Below are 17,239 nucleotides of genomic sequence, written 5' to 3' on the forward strand. Positions count from 1 at the left end.
TTAATTGTCTTAAGACTCGAATAATTGTAAAAGGGCCATGTTCAACTTGATGACCATGTTTAATTTCCGAGTCAAGATATAATAAAATTTTAGAGTCTAGAAACCTTCAATCTTAAACCTTTCCAAGACTAGGTTTAAGAGATGAGAAAAAATATGTTTGCCCTATTTAAGTTTTGCGGTACGAAGTTTACCGGATCAGTTAGTAATGAAATATTTTTGTTACCTAGACCATCTCAAATACTAAGATTATAACGGTTAACGGTTCTAGTCTAAAATAAAATGTTATTGTAACTCGTAGTCTTGTATAAGGAGTTTATAACAAGACGTTTTTTGCGATGTTGACCTTAGAAAGTGATTGCGATTAAATGTCAACTTTGACTAAAACGTATTTATAGAACGAGCTGCTGTTTTTACGACTTTCGAGAGGTCACAATTACCAAGAGACCTCAATTTTGAGCTCCATTTTCCCCATAATCACTTAATATCTTATCCGTTTTCACTAACCATCTGTTAGTATTTCCCTGTCCACAGAAAATGTGAGAGGACCAAACCATGCTTCGGCCCTAATGTGCCGGCTCGACCGGAGTAACACCACGATCTCACAGAAAACTGTCGTGAAACAACGCGATTTTGTGTTGTGTTTTGTAGAGTGAGTGAGTCGAGTCAATGCCCGATTGCACAACAACCCTTAAATTTTTAACCCCCAAAAGGCTGGCTATGCACTTTTAATTAAAATGACTCTGGTATTTCGGGTTTCCATGGGCGGCGGTATTGCTTACAATCAGGTGATTCATGAGCTTGTTTACTGGCTTATACCATACAAAAACACAACGCAAGCGTTGATTTACGTCAATTTTATGTGAGGCCGTGGTATCACTCCGGTCAACCCGGACCATTCATGCCGAGGCATATCTCTCCCACACAGACCACCCACTTATTACTTACTATCACAACAATTAACTGCATTTTAAACCACTTCTAACTAAAAAACCATGAACCTACGTCAACCAGTTAAACAATCACACTCTAATCGTCCAATCTTCATACAAGCCATGCCTTTAACTACGTTTCGCAACCGTGAGGTCAGTTCAATCAGTCTGACCTTAAGAAAACAATCTACCGACATTGCGTGTTTGTCTGTACGTATGTTTTGTTTGTAAGGAAAACATCTAGAGGCTGTTAAGCTATGAGCTCATAGTAAGAGGTCGTTGTCTGTCTAATGGTGAGCTTCAAGGTTTGGTGGTCCAGTATTGCGATTCTGTAACAACTTACACACCATTTCGATAACGAAGCTCACATAAGTGAAAGAGGTCATTTTGAAAGTATACAATTAGTATGAATTATCGAAGCAAAGTGAGATTCAAAACGAACTAATTGGTGTGTTACAGAATCGGACTACAGGTTGGGCAATGCGTCCAGTTTGTGGTTTGGCTTGCAAGTGCTTCTCAGTAGTCACACTTGCCAAAATCTAACCCGAGACCTCTGGCCCAGCGGTCAGTGGTCTCAGGTTCGATTTCGGAGTTAGGCAAAGCATCACTGGGTGAGTTTTTGGTTTTTAGAAAATTTCTCAATAGTAGCACGGTAGTCTGGATTTCTGCCCAGGAACATGGAACTCAGGTATTATACATATAATTGGTGAAAAGTGGGTTTTCATTATATTATACAGTATCATTACGTACCGTAATGTGCTCCTCTGCATACCCCTTTGGGATAAAAGGCATGACGATACAATACGATTACTGTTACTAATCAGTATGTAGTGTTGGGTATTTGGCAATCGATTTTAGATTTCCTACATATATCTATCAACTTGTATTTAATAGAAACTACGAAATCGATCATTCTAATTAAGTATGTTTTTCTTGGCTTTCAAATCGAACCCAGGATATGGTGCTCTACATTCGTAGTATACTGTATAATACTGTTGTTGAATAAATAAATAAATAAATACTCCTATCAGCGGCTTCGCCCGCATTCGGTTTTAATTCAATGAGATTAGTAGCCCATGTGTTATTTCAGGTATTTCATTCAGAGTCGTTCAGTAACTTTTGCGTGAAAGAATAACAAACATCCGTACTTCCTCACAAACAGTCTCATTTCGTATTATTAATTGGACTTTCTCCTCAATTTTAAATACAAAATAATGATCAATGTTGTGTCTGCGTATCCAAAATTGCACTCGTTTTGTTTTAGATCGGGCGATGTTGTCTCTGAAAGACCAAGATCTTTAAAAATTTTTAAAAATAATAAAAATATTTTTAGGTCAACTCCTATAAAAATTACTCTTACAAAAATTAACGTATAGGTACATATTATTACATATCATCGTCACGACTATCTGCCATTGGGGTAGGCAGTGGCAATAAAGCGCCAATGATTCTGACACTTTTTCGCTTCGTCTTTGTAGATCTACATTCATCAATCTCTTCAAACGTGTTCATCAATTATTATTGAGGATGTTCACACGCAAAACGCCAATTTAGAAAATAGCGCATATCATGTAGGTTCAACTTAAAAAATAATACATATTATATACCGATGCTAACTGCCGCACTCGGATACATTTAACTATTACTTAAACCATTCCTTAGTAATGATTTCCGAAAACAATTGCTAAGGACTGGGTTAAGTAACCATTAAATGACTGCGTACGGCGGTAAGTCATTATGTAAGGCTCTGATCCCGTACATAACATAATGTTTCCTATTGAATAACTGGTTTGTTGTTCGTAAATAAGATTATGTATTAGTCATAGCCTTGTTGTATAATATACAGCCTTGAACTTGTTTATATATTGTAATGACGCTGTTATGTGTAGGCTGTATCGCACCGGGTACGTTTGTTATGTATAGTATTTTTTGTGATATCTATTTCGTACGGTTTCATCAATAGCCTATAATTGGCCACTGCTGACCAAAGACCTCTTCTCACATAGATAAGTTTTGAGCATTAATCACCACGCTTGCTCAATGCGGATTGGCGATTTCAAACTTATAATTAGAAATTTTTAACCCAGGTTCCCTCACAATGTTTTCCTTCACTGTTAGTCAGTGGTGTCTAAATGATATTAGAACATGTAACTCGGAAACGTCACATTGGTATTTGTCTGTCTTTTTATATGGAAAGACGCGTGCTATGGATGGCTTCCCTACTATCGATATATCGCATACTCAAGCTGCGCATCTTCTTCGCACAGCTACATAGCTTAGTACACGTGGAAACGGTCACATAGCTGTCACAGCTTAGCTATTACATCTTCGTAGCATAGCTACATAGCACATCTCTGGAGGAAAAGCAGTCTAAATCAATTCTTATAAACTTGCAATATTTTTCAACTAACACGTTTTATAAAGTTTTAACAAACAAACTCTTCTAGTTTTGTCTTGGTGCAGATTATTTTGGTTTGCTTACGTTGTACTACGCTTTACGCCGCGTATGTTTTTACGTTTCTTGTAAAGTGACGTCATACTATAAGCATCCGTATATAATATATGTATAACGCACGTTTTTGTATAATTTATTGTTTAATTTTATTACTTATGATCGAATGTTTTTGAGAGATGAGGTTTTTAAATGTAAATCAGTTACATACGTAGATTAGCAACAAGGTGAAACTGATTCAAAATTGAGTATTTGTATGACCATGATCAGTGCATCTAGTAAAAGTAAGTATGATATTATCTATATTTGCGTAGATATGTTTTAGTAGTAGGTATTATTTTTTAGGAGCGTGGCTATTATTAATTAATAATTAGGTTAATGCTCAAAAACCTTCACCGTGGCAGAAGATGTCTTTGGTCAGCAGTGGCCAATTATGGGCTATTGATGATGATGATGAGACTGTTATTTATACTATATGTTAATTCAGTTCTTCTGTTCATAATAATTCATAAGAATCCGAAACGTGTTATTGCAGAAATTTTCCAAACACATACATAGAAATAGACGATACATACGATACATAGACGTTTACATAAGTAGATATTTTTATACATTATACATATATGTATTCATATAGGTACTTTAAAGGTGTAAAATATTACAATTTGAATAATTATCACCGAATACAACTTTGTCTAGTGAAATAAAATAAATCGGCCATGGAAACGATCATGTACCTTTCTTTATATAATATAAATGTCAGCCTCTGTATAGGTAACTCTTTATATTATAAATAGCATGCAGTCTCACAGTCTCAAGGCTTTCTTGGCTTCTTAATTCTTTGTCTCCATTGTTATTGCTTATTATTACGTTTTGGAGATCCGTAAATGCAATCTTTGCAATGCATTCTGTGTTACATAATAAGCTGAGAGTTTTTAAAATATTGTTATAACTATGTAGCTTCTACCAGCGGTTTCGCTCGATTTCCTGTAAGACAAAAGTGTCTATGTGTTATTCCAGACTATAATCTACCCTTACATAAAATTTAAGATCAATCCCTTCAGCCATTTTGACGTGAAGGAGTAACAAACAAACATAAGGTTTTATAAATCAATGTAATATTAGTAGTATATATTGATATATTATTATATCCGAAGACTTAAATATATTAAATACATGGTGACGTTTACGGTAAAATAAAAAATTAAAAAATATTTGTTTGTTTAGCTTTTACGTAGTATAAAATGTAGAGCAGTTTGACAAAAAAAACATAGGATAGGTACCAACCTATATCACACCATAAATACCACAGTAAGTACTAATTTATATACGGTAAAACAAAAGGAAGTATTTTAAAATAAGTATGTCCCGAATACTTATGCTTTTGCATGACAAACAACAAAATATTCGACCTATAAATAATAATAAATAATACGTTTACAAACAATCATATATTATCATAAATACCGTACCCAAAAGATTGATTTACTAGGAAGTTATTTATTTATTTATCTCACGGTCACGACTCGCGCTTGGCCGGAATTTTGTTTTAAAACAACCTTGAACTAAACGTCGCGTAGTTCACACAATTTTTAAGAATAATATTAGTAGGTACTGGTTGTGCTTGCATTATTATTATCAATGACTATTCGAAATACTAGATTTTTAGATTTTAACTAAGTATTAAAAACCTGCCGTTTCTAGCTGTGGTGATAACCTGATCCGGAGCTGCGGACTACCTAGCGGGTTTACCAGGGCTCCGGCTTGAAAAGCAGGAGTAGGAATGGGGTAGTTTTTAGTCAGTAAGAGTCTGACACTCCCTCTCGCTTTGCCGAAGGCGGGAGAAGTCATTGGATGATTTTTCCACCTTAAAATAAAAAGCGGTGATTATTAAACTGGTTAGTGTATCTGTGTGGTGATTAAAATATATTTACTTCCTAGGTGATCCCATTTTCTTTTTATTGACGGGGAAATCTTCAAAAGGTTTCAAAAGGGAGTGTGGGGTTTTTACCTCACTAAAACCTCCCCTGTGGCTACCATCTGCACCTAAAGGAGATACAGAGTGGTTACTACATACCTACTACCTATTCTAATTTGGTACCCTATTATTGGTTTCTTTCATACGTACTCGTAGGTACAAAACATCTACCGTTCTTTCTCCGATATCTTACTACGATTATCTACATAGAATTTATAGGGCACGCACGCTTTGAAATACACAAATTACATAAACCACATCTGTTTAACATTTCCGCGTTTAAAAAACCTTCATTTAAAACCAATTGACCTGATAAACGGTTAACTACACAGCATGCTAGTACATTTTCCATCTGTGTCGATTGTACCGAAAATACACTTAACCCGTCTTTGCCGGCCGTATGGTCTTATTGACCGAGTGACCGGTAAACGAGGCGGATATTAAAGATGGTGGATGGTAAAAAACTTGATCGTCTGTCGGTTGTCGGTTAATACATTGTATGTGTATGTGCATGGCATGGAGTATTGATGTGAGGAGTACGATCTTACTTATATGGGAAATATCACCCCATATCATCCACATAAATATCACCTAAATAGTAGCAAAACTATTGTAGTGGTACATAGTAGGAAGGTACATAATTTTATTGTGATTCCTAAATTGTAAATAATCATAAAACCGTGGCAAGGTTTTATGATTATTTTTACATAAAACATCTGAAAAATGGGACAGTTACAAAATTAAGTAATTAGTCAGTATAATAAAATAACAAATATCACGCATTTAATCCAAAAAACACGAGTGAAGACGTTGGTTAAAGCTAGTCTGGCTAATTAATTGCACACAAACTCACATTCTAGTTTGTGAGTGTGTATGCTTGTTACTCAATCATGCAAAAACGGCTGAAGGGATCGGGATAAAATTTGGAATAGGAGTAGACTATGGTGTGGAACGATATATAGGCTACTTTTTATGCCGCGGGAATTGGCGAAGGCGCTGGCAGAAGCCACTACTTCAGAAACTTATATCTAAACAATATTTCATGGACACATTGTTACTAAGAGACACTCTGACATCCATACTCCATGGTCCATCAGTTAACAGTACCAATCTAAATGTTTGCACGACTTACTACTCAGTTACGAGTAATGTCTTATGGTTAAATGGAGTTTTTGTTTAGTAGTTATATATGTATACTAGCGGACCCGACAGACGTTGTCCTGTCTACACGTCTTTAATTTGAAAATTTGTCGGATCCAATGTAAAACATTCCAAAATCAACAACTACTAACAAATTAATAAAAATTAATTAAAAAAACATTGTCCAGCAGACAAAATTGTAATTCTAAACCATTCTCAGATCCCCTTGAACACACACAAAAAAATTCATCCTAATCGGTCCAGTCGTTTAAGAGGAGTTCAGTGACATACACACTTACAGAAGAATTATATATATAAAGATGTTTATGTATAACTAGTGCTGTTGATTGCTGTGATCTACAGTGATATATGGTATTCTAGCTTCGCCCGCGGTCCCGTGGGATAAAAAGATTCCTATGTTGTTATTTCAGACCATAATCTACCCCTGTTCCAAATTTCATCCCGATCCCTTCGGTCATTTTGACGTGATTGAGTTACAAACAAACACACAAACATTCGCATTTATAATAGTAGTAAGATATAGGTACGGTCAAGATAAAAATGTTTTGTGAAAATTACATAACGACAGAACAAAATTAATCCATGGGTGACCAAGTGATGGTTGAAATTAGGACCAGGTACTTTTGTCAGAGCTATTGTATTGTTGCTATTGTTAAACAAGTTACTGTTAAAAAGCAGGTAAAAGAGTAAACCACAATTATAACAATGTGTAATGTGCTTCCAAAATCCATTAACAATCAGAAAAAGATCTCGAAATTAAATATTCATACCGTAGCATAACCATATCGATTAGCAAACTACATACTAAGTAGGTAGACTATATTTAATTTTTTAATAAAAATACTATTAATCCACTGCTTAATTTTAATTCATTCATATCGACGTCATTATCTATTTGCTACTCATGATTTTCTTTGGATTAAAAAATAAAACAAAACATAAATAAAACAAAGTACATTATATATAACAATAAAAAAAACACACTCAAAAAATGTAAAAAGTAATTCTCAAACTAATTAGCAACAACTACATAATCAACTCAACTTATCTATTACCAAAAACCCATAAATTCCAACAATTATCCTATCAAATATTTAACAAAATGTTTGCTAATGCATCCCTGGTGGGGATCGAACCCACGACCTTTGGATTAGAAGTCCAACGCGCTATCCTCTGCGCCACAGGGACAGTTGATGTACACAACAATATACCGGTCCACAACACAAGAATTACTAAATTTCAGTAAACAATACTCAATCAATGACAATACAGTAATTAAAAATTGAGTTTCAAACACTGAAATTAATTGAATTTATTGTTTCAGTTATAAACTAACGTTTCAGTATTGAAAATTAATTTTTATTTTGTTTGTGAGTAGTTTGAACAGTTTTGTTGTTGTCATCTCGGGAACTGAGGGTCTGTTTTTGAAAGAATCTTTTTGTGTTTTCTGGTTTTAGTGTTGTGGTATTTTTTTTTGTGGATAGAATAGAAAACGTGGGATAGAGATTGACTTTTGTTTTACATAATTTTTGTAAAAAAATTGGGACTATACTTATTATACTTTAACTCCTAAAAAGTCTTTCCCAAATTCTGTATCTTTCAAATATAATTTTGGGTACCGATTAGGAACAAAAATAGTAACTATTTATTCACGTTACATTATGTAGGGTAGGCGGTAGTGCACCATATTATGGCACGTAATGAGAAATTTTCGAAAATCCATAAAACGCCCAGTAATGCTTTGCCCAATTCTGATTTAAAACAATAAAATATTAATCGAATGCTGTACCTAAAGATAGCTACCGTCTTGATAAGTCATTATCAAACAGTGATTAGCAATAATTAAAATTAAAATATTCATTATAAAAACCATCCGTAGTAGTTTTGATTACGGATATTTTTTGTAGCGGGTTTGATTCTCGCACGGAACAATTCATTATGTGCTCCATTAATTGTTAATGTGAACTTGTATGTTTGTAAACGTACCGGTCCATGACACAGGAGAAAATCCTAGGTAAGACGTCTTTTTTTAATGGTAAAATATTTCTTTGCTTGCCACAACGCGATCGTACGATCGCGATATATGATAATTTATGTATCTAGAAGGAGATAAGACTTTAGGAGCCTGTAGCATGGTTTAGACGAATTTTTCCATTGGACAATGCAGGCTAGTAAACATTGCCAGTTTGTAATAGATTACTGGAGGTAATGTTTTGATGGTATTCCTAATAAGACAAGTGTAGGAGAGCCATGCTTCGGCAAGAATGGGCCGGCTCAAGGAGGAGGAGAGGAGTGATACCACGGCCTCACAGAAAAACCGAAGTGAAACGCTTGCGTTGTGTTTCGTTGTGTGAGTGAGATTACCGGTGATCCAATTACCCGCCTTCACAATCTTCTCAGTCCTCGATTCCCCAACAACCCTCAAATTCCTAACTCCCAAAAGGTCGGCAACACACTTGTAACACCTCTGGTGTTTCGGGCGGCAGCGATTGCTTACCATCAGGTGATCCGTCTGCTAGTTTACCGGCTTATACTAACAATAAAAAAGACATTATTTTAATATGTCTTCCACGCTTTAACCTTGTAATACAATAGACCAGTCATCACAATAAAATGTATGTGAAATAAAATAAGATAAATCATTTGTACTAAACCTACACGAAAAGAATATAAAGATAAACGCAAAACACTGCGTTAATTTTAATCATGGTCAAATGTCAAGATTAGGGCTTAGGGACTATTTCTATGCTAAATTTCATCTTATTGCGTCCAGTAGTTTTGGTGTGTCAGAGACTCAGAGTGATATACATGGAACTAGCGCGTAGAATTAAAAATAAATATCACCAATATTTTTTTCTTAATAGTTGTTATCGAATTGTTTTTTTCATAATACCTAATAGTTTTTTTTTTCTAATTAAGCGCTCTACATTTATTTTGTACTCAAAGTGTAGTTATTTAATATCTAGTTTATAATGGTTGGTAAAAATAAAACTCCAAGTTTTTTTTTTAATAAAATTACCATATTTAAATAACTAATAAATATTTCATAAAGCAATTATGTAGGATAAAAAAATCAAGTACAACTTGAACATTTGCTATCAACACAATCATAATTAAACAGAAAATACCTAAAAAAATACTATTTACATGAGAAAAAAGCGAAAAAAAAATACTAAAAAGCATATCTCACATGTGATGTTATTCCCAAGTGATAGCATCCCTGGTGGGGATCGAACCCACGACCTTTGGATTAGAAGTCCAACGCGCTATCCTCTGCGCCACAGGGACTGTGTAAGAAGCGCCGTAATACCGCATTGCGTCCTACGTCACTCACACGTATACAGCGTCAACGGTATACTGTGTATGTGTGAGTCACTACGTTGGCGTATCGATATTAGGGACTTATGTCAGTGTTTGTATGTATATTTGAATGTAGTATTTTTGTATGGAGATGGGCCAATTATTATTTTATTCTTGTAATCTTGAAATTAGTATTGCGCTTTGTTTTATGTTAGGATGTGAGCAGAGTTCAAGGTTATGTAGACAAATTGATTTTTTAGTTTTGGTTAATTAAATTAGATAAAATTATTTATTATTTACTACATAGGTTCTATTTTTAAAGGTAGATATCATCCAATGACTTATGTTACTAGACTACATAGGTAATTGGATGTATGAACATCAATCCCATATCCCATGGACGTATTTCACACAACATCGTAATAATATGAACAAACAAACGACTTCAATATTGACAGTTTTTGTAAACTATTTAGGCATATTAAATAGCATAAGACCTTCACTACTAATAAGTAGGTACCTAGCAGTGTTTACTGATAGCTATGTAGGTACATTATATAGTATATGTACACACTTGTATATTTACTCACGGCTCAGTACCACGCTATGTTTCGACACTTCATTTACAAAGCAACATCTGAATAAATAAATGTGCTACCAATCTGGTACAGTGAGGCCTACTTTACTAATAATGAGTAACATATTGTGTGTGTATGTATGTACTTTGAAGGTATTAGCTACTATGTCCGGATTTTTCTTAGATTTTAAATCTTTTTGTTTTATTGGCCGCAAATAATATTCAATATTGGAGTTAAGAATTAAAACTGAGTACGGAGCCCTTTGGCTTAAAAATGGGAAGTTACAAGTTATAAGTTAAAGAAGAACTTTACTTCGTCGCACCTTAAGTTCACGAAAAATTAATAAACATGAACCCTACAATGACGTTAATATTGGTCAGGCCAAACCTCTTATCCGGTAAGTTTCAAGTAACTTGCGGTTTCGATAAAAAGGAAATACTTACTTCCCTTCAATAAGGCACACGTGCTTGGTCAAATAAACTAATTAATGAAGGCCTATAAGTGAGAAATTAGCGACACAATTTGCTGTGAACAAGAAGCCTTATGAGGCTATCAAAATAATTAAATAGGTGGGGAAGTGTTCCGCGTGATTATTTAGGGGAGATCCTTTACGTCGTTAATTGATAAGGTCAGGCTATTGGGGCTGAAGGGCTTTAGGGGTTGATAAAGACAAACTTCTTATTTTGGAAGTTCAGTAGAGCTGATACCTGATCCGGAGTTGCGGACTACCCAGCGGATTTACCGGGGCTCTGGCTCGACAAGCGTGGAACGTGGTGGTTTTTAGTCAGTAAGAGCCTGACACTCCCTCTCGCCTCACCCAGGGCGGGAGAAGTCATTGGATGATATTCCCCCCTCAAAAAAAAAAGCGTAACCTATTTGGCCATCGTATGTCCGGGTCTGCGGCCAGAACCGGACTAATGCGTACGAACTAGGGCCATCAGACCACCACAGATGAGGCCTAATAGGGCTGATGCCGACCCGGAGCTGCAGACTGCCCAGCGGGTTACAGGGGCTCCGGCTAGGCTTTAAGACTTTAAACAAATGACCTACCCTGCACATTCAGTAAATAATTCCCTCTTTACAGATATATTCAGCCAATTTAATACTAGTATGAGACAGAAAGTGCAGAAATACTACTTAAATAGTCCATTGTGTGAATCAGTAGTGCAGATAAATCGATTTACGCAATTGACTTTTACTACCGTGAGAAGTCTACAATACTCGTAGTCACAATGACAACTAGGAATAGATACAGTGTTTTGTGCTGTTTATATATCTATGTTCTAGTTAGGTACTGTGTATAGTAGGAAACATCACATCAACAGCCGATGGCAGTCCACTGCTGGTCCATGGGTCTCTTCTAGGTAAACCTATATGTATAAGAGGGGTTTTATATATCTCTACATTTGATAACCGGTTAGACTTAGAGATCGTAGTATCAGAATTATCAGGGCTCCATATAATCTTAAAAGCTTCGTAGAACTCAAGTTGTACGTAACTACTTACCTATGAGTATAATAAGTAATACATATGAGTTCAAACTCATAGGTATACTTATTACATACAGACATTCCAGTTTTATGTATTAGTCTAAGACTAGATTTGGAATATTTTATTATTATTATTTGGTACTTAACCGGCTGAAACTAATTACGTTACTCTTACTTTAACAAGGTACAGTTAAGTTAATAAAAAAGTGGTTCAGTTACCAAGTCTAACAGTAAAGCACGTTCTAAAATTCGACTAAGTAGGTATTTATTTATCTCCGCTACCAAGTTTAGTAGATTTATAAATTAATCCGTGGTATGTCGGAACGCTGATCCACGCGAGACACAATGTGTTTTCTATTATCTATACTTAATATACTTAATAAAGCTAAAGAGTTTTGTTTGTTTTTTTGAACGCGCTAATCTCCGGAACTACTGGTCCGATTTGAATAATTCTTTTTGTATTGGGTAGTGCATTTATCGAAGAAGGCTATAAATGGCTATAGGCTATAAAACATCACGCTATGACCAATAGGAGCCAAGCAGAGCGGGTAAAACCGCGCGGAAGTAGCTAGTGTCTCATATACATCGGTATAAATAGACGAGTGGTTAATCTAAGGAATTGTTACTTTATTTACCAATTATTTAATTAGTTTATGAACTAATTAAACAAAAGTATTATACAAAAGTTAACTCTTATTTTTAAAAGAGTACAAATACTAATCTAACGTTAATATGTAAAAAAACCCTCCAAAAGTTAATAGCAGCTGACATGCTGCTGCTGTTGCTACTAACATTATTTTTACATATAGATTCTATATTAATATATAAACCTGAAGATTTTGTTTATTTGAACGTACGCACGTGCTAATCTCCAGAACTATTTTGTACAATACAAAAATAATTATCGAGGAAGGTTAACATCACGCTACCATTAATAGGAGCCGATCAGAGTGGCTGAAACCGCGCGGAAGTAACTAGTATCATAAAAATCGCAAAAAAGGAAGAAAAACATTCCGAAAATAAAATATAACTTCTGAAGTCCTGTACTGCAGATATTACTGAAATAATAAATGTGTTCCTGATAATAGAAAAACCCTAATGGGTTTCTCATAAAAGTGTGACAATTGAATACTCGTGTTCCAATAAGGTTCTAATCAGCAATTACATAATAAAATAAACAAACTTCGCAAATATGACACCACAAGTGCCTCATTGAGGTTTTTCTAATAAACATAACATACAATAATAATCTCTATGTACTTACAATTAAATCCAATATTCCTTGCGACACAAATTGACAGACGAAAACTGCTTGCCATGCGCGATAAAACAAAAACGAAACGCAATAATCGTAACACATTCCTACTTTAGTTCACAAAACAATAACATTACAATAGGAATTATAATAAAAAAATCTATACAAAGTCACATAATTTACTAAATATTTACTACAAATATTTATAGTTCACTACACATAATAAAAATGTTTATAAAAAACACGATGAATGAAAAGTTTATTTGATTACATTTGCGTTGCTATGGTTACGGCAAGATGGCGCGCGTTCGCGCATGCGCACAGCGAGCCGAGCGGGCATAGACTGTCAGATTAGCTCTGTTTTGGCGCCAAAGCGATGCCTTCAATGATGGTGCGCGCTGGTCCGTGTGAATTCCTTCCGTGATTGCTTCGGAAAGTTTACTATAAAGGGAAACGCAGATGCGGCATCACAAATTATTAGAGCACCATTATGAGGTACATAATTATTAGAGTATTTTTTGTAGTTCCACAACCTTAAATTCTTTCCCCGATGTGACGATTCACTTCATAAAAGTAAAGAGCATTCCACTTTTGAAGATTATCAGACCAGAATGATAGTATATCTAGGTATTTAATGACAATAGTGAGCTACTCAAAAAGTCTAAAAAACCAGGCATGTTTTCAGATCCGATAAAAAGTTGTACTATAGGAATTCTTGACTTTGAAAACTATTTTTACACTCCTACAACAGACTTCATCGGTAGTAATAGTTATACTTAACTTTTTCTTTATCCAATTTCTTCAATCATCTACATTCTTTCAGTCGATACCGCACTAATCGAATACCGCAGCTATGGCGCAATTGAAAGAATCGATACTATGGCTCGATACTCATAGATCACATGCCATTTGAATCGAATAGGAGCGAGATAAAAATTTATTGTTCCGTAATAATAACGTTTCGTGCATTGTTGGGCGTCCGGATCCGATGTCGGTCACTCCGGACGGTGGGTGTCCGGAGATTGGAAGTGCCTATACATTTGGAGAAGGTGGGACTTTGTTTTTCATTAATAGTATTATGCCCGCTTTTGTGCCATTGCCACTTGAGACAGAAGTTCATCATCATCATCAGCTGAAAGACGTCCACTGCTGAACAAAGGCCTCCCTCTTAGTCCTTCATGTAGAACGACAAGCTGCCACCTGCTTCCACTGGACAGAAGACAGAAGTTGGATAGCAATAATCTTTAATTAAAGAACAACTCGTTCGCAGAAGAAGAGAGAAAAGTTCACTAAACTTTAGATTTCGGACATAATCCTTAAAACATTTCTGTTACCTACTAGAAACAGTATCTACAAATGCATACGTAAATAGCTGGTGCTTGTGCATCATTGATATATTTAGCAATGGCATAAAAGGTAATATCTCAGGCAAAACATAAAGAACAGTTCACTATTAGGTAAAATAAAATAGACTGTTCTTTGGAAAAGCAATAAAACTATTGGAACTAGCACCTAGCTTCACTGACAAACAGACTGACGGACAATTCAATTTGACGTTTTAAAAGTGCCTAATTTAGGATTAATTGAAATAAATGCTTTGACTTTGAATATTGATGGCAAAGACTCCGTCACCAAGTTGTAAATATGGTTGCCCTACAAACTGGTACAGCGAACAGCCTCGTGAACAATGCTGTGTATTACGTGAGCCGAAGCGCCGGCTGGCAGACGATTCCGGGCGCCTAACTAGTTTTGTAGCTTCACGCGATACTCCCGCCTGGGTGGGCAGAGTGGGTATGATGTATTATAGACTTCTATTTATTGATTGAGAAGACTGAAGTACGTGTTTTAAAAACGATTGTTTGTCATCTTCAATGTTAACACACTTCCAAAAGCTTTTGGGCTTACCACAGAATTGGACGTGATTTTGTAAATACGGTTCGCATATTTGGCATTGCGGTAAGAATAGAAAAACCAAAAGAATGGACATAATTTTCAAACTCTCATAAAGAAAACAAAAAGAGTAAACTTGATTAACACCTTGAATGCCGTGATGGTCACCAGTGACCGACGTTAGCAGAGGATTTGCCTTCGACAGTTTTCTATTGGCAGTCAAAGACTTAAAAGAGAAAATGGATTTGTACTAAAACCCCAACAAACTCATCAATGTCCCTTAACAACAGAAACCCATATAAACACAGCTACACCTCACGCTTCCCATAAAGCACCCATAACAGTGAATCAAGGGAAGTAACTCATTACAGTGCTTAGCCACGACATGTTACAGCTTGTCATTACTGCTGTCACGGCTTGTTCACTTGCATTAATGTGCACTTACTGTAGATGTGTAATAATGCCTCGTTGGTCAGGTATGAGTTACCGTGGTGCATTATGTGACTCCGATACCATGGTAAAAATAATTAAGTAAGCGTTTATTGTTTAATATAAGAATAAGGTGTTTTATTTTAACTCTCCTTAATTTTTAACTGATTTGTTCCTGTCTGTGAACATTTCGATGCTCTCTTCTGGTAAATCTCTGGTTTTGACATAGGATTAGACAGAAATTACAGAGTGCCAATTTCCTATGATGATTTCATAACTACTTAACTAGATGTTTTGCTCCCATGCCTGATCCGGAACTGCGGACCAGGAGCAGAAGTAGGAACGGGATGGATTTTAGTCAATAAGAATCTGATAATCCCTCTTGCCTAGCCTCGCCCCCGTAAATACCTTTTATCGTGCAAGATTTATAAGACAAAACATTTTTGTAAACCAGATCTGCTAAGAAATGCCATTCCGACTGCGACACAGGAAGTTCTTTCAAAAACCAATAAAAAGGTTGTAAATAGTTGAGCGCAACAAGCAGGTGATTCTCACCGGTTAATCCGTATAGAATGGCTTGCGACAGCTCTCATAAAACAATATAAAATCATGTAGTTAGCAGATGTCGTAAAGAAGACTATAAAAATGGTGGTAAGGTCTTCCGACTGCACATTAAAGGGCGATAATGATCTTAAAACATATTAAAATGAAGTGTGAAATGCAGGACTATGGTTTATATAGTTTATTATTCTGGTTATGGAAGCACGTGTTAGGTAATGTCAGTGGCATTTTAAATTTCCTTTAGACGTCAAAACTTATTTTTTTATAAGGGGGAAAATCATCCAATGTCTTCTCTCACCTTGGGTGAGGCGAGAGGAAGTGTAAGACTCTTACTGACTATAAACCGCCCCTTTCCTATTCCTGCTTTTCGAGCTGGAGTCCCGGTAAACTCGCTAGGTAATCCGCTGCTCTGAAAGCCATTTGGCTACATGGAGAAGACAGTGATTGGGTCATCAGCTGCTTTTCAACATATCCAAAACACAGCCATCAGAATTCCTCTTCAAAAAAATATTTATATGATCTATTGACAGTTGATTTCGGTCTGGAAGTAAGTTGAGTACTGTCAGGTGAAACTGGAATATAGAATAAAATTAAATGATCCTAAAGATCTTAAAGAGCTTCTTTACTCAATAGGAGACAAACGATCAGACGTGTCACATGATGGTAAGCAATCAGCGCCGCCCATGGACACCCGCAACACCAGACGTCTCAGAGATGCGTTGCTGGTATTTTAAAAATAAATATATGCTCTTTTCTTAAGACAGGTGTGTCATTGACATACCTACCATTTGAAGAAACAATTCTACTAGCGATTAATTCAATGATCAGAACCAATAAACAACATTTTTTCTGAACAGGATAATCTGACGTATGACGATGGTTTATATACCTAATGCGCTCTAACAAGGTGCGGCTGACAGATGCCAGTATGACGTTGACGTCTCTCTTTAGGGATGGACATTAGAAAAATCTTTTTTTATCGCTATCGATACTCGCAGCATACATTTAATTCTCTTGAATTTTTTATTAAATGTGTGTGTTATTTAGTTGTGCAGTCTAACTACGTGTATATACTTGTCAAAATAAATATTTTATGACCGAGCCCTGAGGTGTTTCAGAGTTACAGTTTTACAGAACCGTGAAGAAAACAAGGATATATTAGTTTGTATATGTTGGAATAGTACCACCACGCATTATCAATGGCGCCGGAAATGTC

At 35.6% G+C, this 17,239-nt stretch overlaps 1 protein-coding gene and 2 non-coding genes across 3 annotated transcripts in view; all 3 read right to left on the bottom strand.

Annotated features, from left to right (window-relative positions):
* The window catches only part of LOC118262821 (prion-like-(Q/N-rich) domain-bearing protein 25), a 39,165-nt gene extending 25,681 nt beyond the window's left edge, over positions 1–13,484 (bottom strand). Inside the window, exon 1 of the mRNA XM_035574436.2 lies at positions 13,153–13,484. The gene's annotated coding sequence lies outside the window, so the exon portion shown is untranslated. The remainder of the gene's footprint in view (positions 1–13,152) is intronic.
* On the bottom strand, positions 7,636–7,708 carry Trnar-ucu (transfer RNA arginine (anticodon UCU)). The gene has a single exon. It is a non-coding gene; the product is annotated as a tRNA-Arg (tRNA).
* On the bottom strand, positions 9,736–9,808 carry Trnar-ucu (transfer RNA arginine (anticodon UCU)). The gene has a single exon. It is a non-coding gene; the product is annotated as a tRNA-Arg (tRNA).
* Positions 13,485–17,239: the final 3,755 nt, after the last annotated feature.

This window comes from Spodoptera frugiperda, chromosome 12 (genome assembly GCF_023101765.2).
Source record: "Spodoptera frugiperda isolate SF20-4 chromosome 12, AGI-APGP_CSIRO_Sfru_2.0, whole genome shotgun sequence".
Taxonomy (NCBI): Eukaryota; Metazoa; Arthropoda; class Insecta; order Lepidoptera; family Noctuidae; genus Spodoptera; species Spodoptera frugiperda.